This window comes from Cervus canadensis, chromosome 1 (genome assembly GCF_019320065.1).
Source record: "Cervus canadensis isolate Bull #8, Minnesota chromosome 1, ASM1932006v1, whole genome shotgun sequence".
Lineage (NCBI taxonomy): Eukaryota > Metazoa > Chordata > Mammalia > Artiodactyla > Cervidae > Cervus > Cervus canadensis.
Genome location: NC_057386.1, coordinates 94,767,318 through 94,775,630, shown reverse-complemented (window position 1 = coordinate 94,775,630; position 8,313 = coordinate 94,767,318). Strand labels below are relative to the sequence as shown.

At 40.1% G+C, this 8,313-nt stretch overlaps 1 pseudogene; it reads left to right on the top strand.

The window, feature by feature from the left end:
• Positions 1-1,891: 1,891 nt before the first annotated feature.
• On the top strand, positions 1,892-7,097 carry LOC122439718 (annotated as a pseudogene).
• The last annotated feature ends 1,216 nt before the right edge of the window (positions 7,098-8,313 follow it).

The window sequence follows — 8,313 nt, the reverse complement described above, 5'->3', positions numbered from 1 at the left end:
GTGGTGGGATCCACCTTAGAAAAATGCTGCACATGCATCTTGGAGAGGTTCCAAGGATTAATTAGATGAAAAGAAAAGAAACAAGGTAATTGGCCAAAGGTAAACAAATTCCTGGAAGGACTGTCCTGCATAAGTGATTTACATCATCCCTTTTCTGTGCTTCCTCCTCACTCAGATTGTCTGCACTCCTCTCCATGTGTATCTCTGCCCCATTTCTGACTTACTGTGCTCCTTCTCATTAGAGAGGGTGCCCACACCCTTTCTCTCTGGGTGTGTATCTCTGCCTTGATTCTGAGCTGGATAAGCAGTGTGTGCTCTTCCATACACTATGCTATCTCTCTAATAATAAACTTTGTACCTGTTTTTATAGCTTTTATCTCCTTGAAACATTTTTTGCTTTCAAATAGGGGCAAGAGCCAGGGCTACTTTGCTTGTAGCATCTAGCCCCTGCTGGTCTGGGGGCTAGGGTTCCTTGTTTTCATCCATGTTTCTCAAGTCCTGCGCAGGGAACTAAGATCTTTCTTCAGGATCCCTCACTGTTCTCCCTCCTAGATTAGCAGGTGAGAAAGGACCAATAAAAAAATGTCTCAATATAGAAAAGAGTTGATGTGAAATTTTATCTTCTTCTCTTGACTGGGGCCTACAGAGAGAGGTTTGGGAAAACTGACCCAATAAGAATTCTCACCCTGAGTTGCCTTCTGCCATTTTTCCCAGAATCCTATCTGTAGGCACTAGAATAAGTAGGAGTTAAAGTAGAGAGTGTATTTTTGGTATGCCCAAGAATTTGGCAAGGTTTTCTATTAATTTTAGTTCTAGTTTCCCTTTATCTGTTTAAGAGAATAGCCTGTAGCAGTTTAACAGAGAATCAAACTTGAGAGAGGCCCATGTGCTGGACTTACTTTGAGAATATATGTGAGGGTATTTTAAGGCCACTAGCTTGATGAATTTTTTTTATGGTCATATAGTCATTTCAAAGTGGAAGGGCAATTTGTAGCAAGGAAACAAAGTGTGACACCATGTTGGATCAGTTTGTTTTAATTTAACCCTTGCTTTCTGTTGCTCTTGTTTTTATAATCACTAAAATGATGCTGTTTATAGCTATAAGCATGCACAATTGTCTGCTTCTGAGAACCCTGCTCCTTTGCCTGAATGTTAAACCAAAATGTCTCTGTTCAGCTCACAGGGAGACATTCTGACCCTCTCCACCTGTGAATGACTGCAAGGAAGAGTAAATTAATACATCCCCTCACCCAAGGTTGGCCAAACCAGAAGACATTTTGCAAGATTCATGGTCTTTTTACTTTACTTCCTTACCTCCTCTACTTCTCTGTTCAATTAAAAAAAAAAAAGTGGAATCCAGATAGTGACAAGAGGGTACTCTACAACTTTAGCCCACCATCTTCTTGGACACCCAGCTTTCAGAATAAATTTGCTATTCCTCACCTCAACACCTGTCTCCTAATTATTGACCTGTAGTGTGGTAAGCAGATGCAGCTTGGACTCAGTAACAGATTTAGACCCAAGATTAGAGAAACACATACTCAAAGAGAGAAAGATAGAGAGGGGACAATAGGAGCTACCTAGTCTTACAGTTTTTTATTTTAGGTACATATTTAATATTTGATTTTTCATTAGCCTGTTGCAGTGAAGCTATTTTGGAATTTTGGAGCCTCTAGATACTTCTGCCTGCCAGTTAAAACAGGTACCGAAACAGGAGAGATGGGAGTAGGGCACAACCTTAAAAATTGACATAGCTGTAGGATATGACAAAACCTGCTTCATGATCTTTTTACTTTACCGTTCCAATTGGGCCAAAGAGTCAACCTTTCAGTAGACTCAACAAACAATCTTTGTAATATATTAGCATCTTAATAACACACATATAAGCACCATGACAGCTCTGAGACCAAACATAAAAGGCCCCAAAAATGGGTGGTGGCCCAATTTCTGGAAATTTCTGTCCCTTCCTCAAAATTTAATGGGTAAAATCTTCCCATTCATTAGCCTATGAAATTACTGGTCCCATAAAAACTAACCGTGTCATATTTCAAAGCTCTCTTGCCTTCTCTCTTGCCTTCTGAGGTGACCCGCACTCTGTGGACTGTGTTTCTCTCTAAGTAAATCCACTTCTTACTTACCACTCCATCTTTGAATTCTTTTGCAGTAAAGCAAGAATGTCAGATTCATTGGAACAGTATCTTATTTTGTTGATTTGGGAACACTTGTTTTCAAGTGAATATCTTAAACAATCTTCTCTAGTTGGAACATACCTTATAATAGTATTGTGGTTCTAGGTTGCATTTTAGTTTTAGTTTTGTTTTTAGTAAAATCTACAAGTTTTAATCTAAGCCAAGCACATCCTAATTGAGAAACCAAAAAAAGTTCCCACCAGAAGGACAATCTTTTGTGTAAATTCTGAATAAAATTGGAGAGCTTGACCAAAAGGAAGGGGCTCAAAATTTGAGAGAGGACTCACCAAATCAGAAGAAGGAGACCCAAAAAGCATTGAGTGCAAGCATCTCAGAGTGTGTACCTCACTGAATTTTGATTCTGAGGCAGGATCTGGCAGTTGTCTCCTTCGAATCCCACATTCTAAAAACATTGAATGTCAGTCTCGATAAAGAGGTAAACTGAAACAAATGCAATTTACCTGATATTATTTGTAATTACCATAGGAATTGAAATTTGGGAAACACATGCTGTAGTAAGCTAAATGGGAGTCCCATGAAGGTTTGAGTTGGGCTATATTTATAGGCAAGGAGTGCAAAGAGTGGGAAACTCAGCCAGAGTCTAAGCAGTAATAATTAGCTTGAAGATGGAAATAAATTCTTGGTGGATGTCCATGGTTTAGGAGATAGTGCTTTGTTTTCTGTACACTGAGCATTTAATGGAAATCACTGTCTCATTTCTTAAGTTCAGTTCTTCTGAGAGTACATGCATGAGATTTTGCATTTCATATTCTCCAGTTGCATTCTAGATTAAAATTCTTTCACAGTATTATTTATGAAAGCAGTTTATATGTATATGCAGAATGCAATCATTAAGAGGACTATGTATATACATATATATAACAATATAAGTATAGTCAAAGCTATGGTTTTTCCTATAGTCATGTATGGATGTGAGAACTGAACCATAAAAAAAGCTGAGTGATGAAGAATTGATATTTTGGCACTGTGGTATTGGAGAAGACTCTTGAGAGTCCCTTGGACTGCAAGGACGTCAGACCAATCAATTTAGTCAATCCTAAAGGAAATCATCCCTGAATATTCATTGGAAGTACTGGCTGATCTTGAAGCTCCAATACTTTGGCCACCTGATGTGAAGAACTGACTCATTGGAAAAGACCCTAATGCTGGGAAAGACTGAAGGCAGGAGGAAAAGGGGGTAACAGAGGATGAGATGGTTGGATAGCATCACCAACTCAATGAATATGAGTTTGAGCAAACTCCAGGAGAATCCCAGTAGAAGAAACAGATTCTTACCAACACTATAGAAGTGTCCTATGTATCACTCCCTGAAAACAATCCATTTCCTCAAAGTATTCTGTAATTTGCTTACTGCTTTACAATTAAGAACAGTGCTCATTTACTTTATTTAAGATCTGTAGGCATTTTTATAATAGTTATGCATTATTCTTTTAGAAGCTCTCCATGAAAGTAATGATGGCTATCGTTTATTAAGTCCATGGTATGTGTCAACCTATTCTAAGCCATTGACATACAGAATTTCATTTCACAATTATAGCAACTTTCTAAGCTAGATCCTTATGATTTCATTTCACAAATGAAGAAGCAGAGTCTTAGATAAGCTAAATGAGTCCTTAAGTTTACACAAACAGGAACTGGAATATCTATTGTCACAGCCAGTGTGGTATTGAACATGATAATAATACCCATAAAGAAGCACTCATTTTAATTGGAGAATCATTTTGCTGTCTCATGGGAGGCTCTTAGGTAAATTACCAAAGTGAGATATTGAATTGAAAAAAAACTCAGTATTTCATTGATTGCATCAGTGGATAGCTGAGTTTAAATTGAACAGCTAAACCTCCTCCCCTGTAATCAGTTTTGTTTTTTTTTTTTTCCCACTTAAAACATTCACTCAAAATATGCCATGAAACAGTATAAGACATTAAAAAAATAAACATTTGATTACAATTTGCTTTCAAACAACTTTCAGCTTATCTGAGATAGATATAAATGCCAAGTAGATCTGATGTTGCTGTTTTTCAATCAATACCTTGGGTTTGACTCTACGAGTCCATGGACTGAAGCATGCCAGGTTTCTCTGTCCTCCACTCTCTCCTAGAGTTTGCTCAACTTCATGTCCATTGAGTCAGTGATGCCATCCAACATTCCCATCCTCCGCTGATCCCTTTTCCTTTTGCCTTCAGTCTTTCCAAAAATTAGGGTATTTTCCGATGAGTCAGCTCTTCACATCATGTGGCCAAAGAATTGGAGATTCAGTTTCAGCATCAGTTCTTCCAAGGAATATTCAGGAGTTGATTTCCTTTAGGACTGACCGAATTGATCTCCTTGCAATCCAAGGGACTCTCAAGAGTTTTTTCTGGTGCCACAATCTAAGAGCATCAATTCTTTACCACTCAGTCTTCTTTGTGGTCCAACTCTCACATCCATACATGGCTACAGGAAAAACCATAGCCTTGACAATATGGAACTTTGTCAGCAAAGTGATGTCCTTGCTGACATATTGAGTGCAGCACTTCAACAGCATCACCTGTTAGGATTGGAATAGCTCAGTTGGAATTCAATCACCTCTACTAGCTTTGTTTGCAGTAATGCTCCCTAAGGCCCACTTGACTTCATACTCTAGGATGTCTGGCTCTAAATGAGTGACCACACCATTGTGGTTATCCAGGTCAATGTGCCCTTTTTTTTTATAGTTCTTTGTATTCTTGCTACCTCTTCTTAATCTCTTCTGTTTCTGTTAGGTCTTTCCATTTCTGTCCTCTATCATGCCCATTCTTGCATGTAATGTTCCTTGATATCTCCAAGTTTCTTGAATTGAAGAGATCTCTAATCTTTCCCATTCTGTTGTTTTCCTTTACTTCTTTGAATTGTTCATTTAACAATTCTTATTTCTCCTAGCTATTCTCTGGAACTTTGCACTCAGTTGGGTATATCTTTTCCTTTCTCCCTTGTCTTTCACTTTCCTTCTTTTCACAGCTGTTTGTAAAGTCTCCTCAGGCAACCACTTTGCCTTCTTGCATATGTTTATCTTTGGGATATAAATGCTAAGTAGATAGGTATATTTTAATGCATCAGAAAAATGCATTTATGTAAATGATTTGAGAGTGAATTTTCAACTCTAAGTTCAGTGACATCTATTAGCAACTTCACTTTGACCATAGTGGGAGGATTTACACCCCAGAAGTTAAAAAGCACTAAAAAATTAGGTTTTTTGAAAAAAGTCCATAGAGTTGTTTTACTACCACTACTTTTGTACGTGATTTTGTTAAGTGTCTCTAATATTCTTATGGAAGAACATTTTCTCAGATGTACAATTATAATGCAGATTCAGTCAACCTATATTGATTCAATATTTAATAAACATTATTACATGTTGAGCAACAGATGTTAAAAAATTATACAGAAACAAGATACAGATACTGTCCTTCTGTGGTTTAATGTCTAATAAGGATTAGACATTATATTGTTGTTGTTTTTTTTTTTTCTTCAAGTCCTGGGCTCTTGCCACGACACCATCACCCCCACAACCACCCCATGTGATTAGCATGAAACCTGAAATTAGTTATGGGTTGTTTTTGCTTTTGTATGTAGGCTTTTATTGGAACATAGCCACATCTACTTGTTTATACATTGTTTGTGGCTGCTTTCTTCTGTTTTATTTTTTTAATTTTTTTATTCTTTTTTTTTCCATTTGTATTGTTTAAACATAATCTTATATGTAATATGTGATGTAATTTTGTCCATACCCACATGATTTTGGGAGGAAGGACTGCCATTTTCGAGGCAGTGGTAGTGGTGTCGGCAGCAGCGGCTGGAGCCTCTGATTGAGTTTTGGGGTCCGGTACTGAAACCAATCAGCATGGGCAGCCAACCGGGGAAGTGAAGCATGGAGTGCATCTGGCAGTCTTCTAGGGTCTCCAGGATGAAACTGACTGTGGACAGGACTCTGACTTGGAGGGACCGTGGAACAGTATACAGCAAAAAGCAATAGTTCGACAGAGCAGATTATTGTACAGGCTGGACAGATGCAGCAGCAGGTCCAAGGGCAGCCATTAATGGTACAGGTCAGTGAAGGCCGGTTAGTCACAACCGGCCAACCCATCATGGTCCAGGCTCTTCCTGGTGGACAAGGTCAAACCATCATGCAGGTACCTGTTCTGGGACACGGGGTTTGCAGCAGATACAATAGGTCCCACCAGGACAGATCCAGATCCAGGGTGGACAGGCTGTGCAAGTGGGGCCAGACCCAGCATATCATCACCCAGCAGCCCCGGACGGTCGTCACTGCTGGCCAATCACAGACACATTCAGCAGATTGCTCTCCAGGGGCAGCAAGAGGGACAGACTGCTGAAGGGCAGACCATTGTCTATCAGCCATTAATGCAGATGGCACCATTCTCCAGCAAGGCATGATCACCATCCCCACAGCCAACTGGCAGGAGCACAGATTGTTCATACAGAAGCCGACACCAACACAACCAGCAGTGGGCAAGGGACGGTCCCTGTGACACTTCCAGTGACAGGCAATGTGGTTAATTCAGGAGGGATGGTCATGATGGTACCTGGTGCTGGCTCTGTGACTGCAATCCAGAGAACCCCTCTCCCTGGCCCGAAGATGCTTGGAGGAGAGCCTATCTTTGTCAATGCCAAACAGTACCACCTTATACTCAAGAGGAGGCAAGCTCGGGCTAAATTAGAGGCAGAAGGGAAAATTCCAAAGGAAAGAGGGAAATACTTGCGTGAGTCTCAGCACTGCCATGCCATGGCACAGAAGCATGATGAAGGCAGATGATTTTTCTCTCCAAAGGAAAAAATAGTCCCGGTATGCAGGATCCAAGTCAAGCAGACGAAGAGGCTGTGACACAGATTACCCAAGTGTCCTAACCCCAGGCCATGTAATAGAGCTGATCAAGGTCATATTCCTCACACTGTTTCCCACTGTGCCAAGGATGTTGATCAACTCTTCCAATGGGACACTGACAATCCCATTCTGCCCTTTTCTACAGGACAGAAACCACTTAGTTTTTAATAAGTGGCTCAGTATTATAATTACAGGGATTCTGGCAAACTGAAATTGCAGGCCTTTGTCTCACCCTTTCAGTCAGGGCTTATCTCAGACTGTTGGTGACATTGATATTTCGTGAATTGGGATGATGCAAGGGACTCATGCCAGCCCATCAGTACCATGCATAGCACTTGTGGTGACTGGTGATGTCAGCCAGCCTTCTGAGCAGAGGAGAACAAACTTCTCCACCTAAATTGCAACTGGGGAAGCCGCAACCCATTACTTCCCACAGATTCTGAACAGCATCTATCCCTCTAACGGGAGATCTCAGGCTGACTGATGTGCAGTTTGTATTCAGAAATGGTTTCCAGGCAAGGCAGCTCCATCTCATGATATGGAAACAATAAATTCTCTGAGATACATTCATCTAATCTGTGGTAATAATAAGAATCTCTTCTACCCAGATGATAGGTTGGGATTTTTGGACTCCAGCCAAGAAAAAGCTAACTCTGGGGATAGAGTGATAAAAGATTCAAACACTAAAAACATAAATTGCTGGATCTCTTAGCTTTCACAAGGTGTGGTTTACTTTTCTGTCTGGTAACAGGTCATAAGGACTGTAGTTCTTGCTATGGCTGCTTTTAAGATGATTTAGAGGGTACTGGACCATGAAACTGCCTTTCCTTGGTAGAGAACAAAATCATACAACCTCTGTGCTGAAATACTGAGGATATGTATAACAACTCCAAAACAAAGCAAAATTAGAGATTTTCAATCATATGCATTGTGACAGTATTTGAGGAATAGAAAGGTTCATGTATGTTTCAGTCCAGAAGGACAAAGTGTAGTGTATATGCCCTTGTGATGTCATATAGCATGATTTGCCAGTGGATGGATGCCTGGGATGGATCGTTATAATGAAGAGAAAAACTTACATTTATACTAGAAATTTTAACAAGCATGGAAAGGGAAAAGTCTGAGATTTGATCCTTGGCAATTTTTAGAAAGCACAGTTTAGTCAAGCTAGCCGGGGCGTAATCCAGGTTGTCCGCTAGAGTGTGAGGTAGATGCTGGCTTCACTGCTGCTGCGCTTTG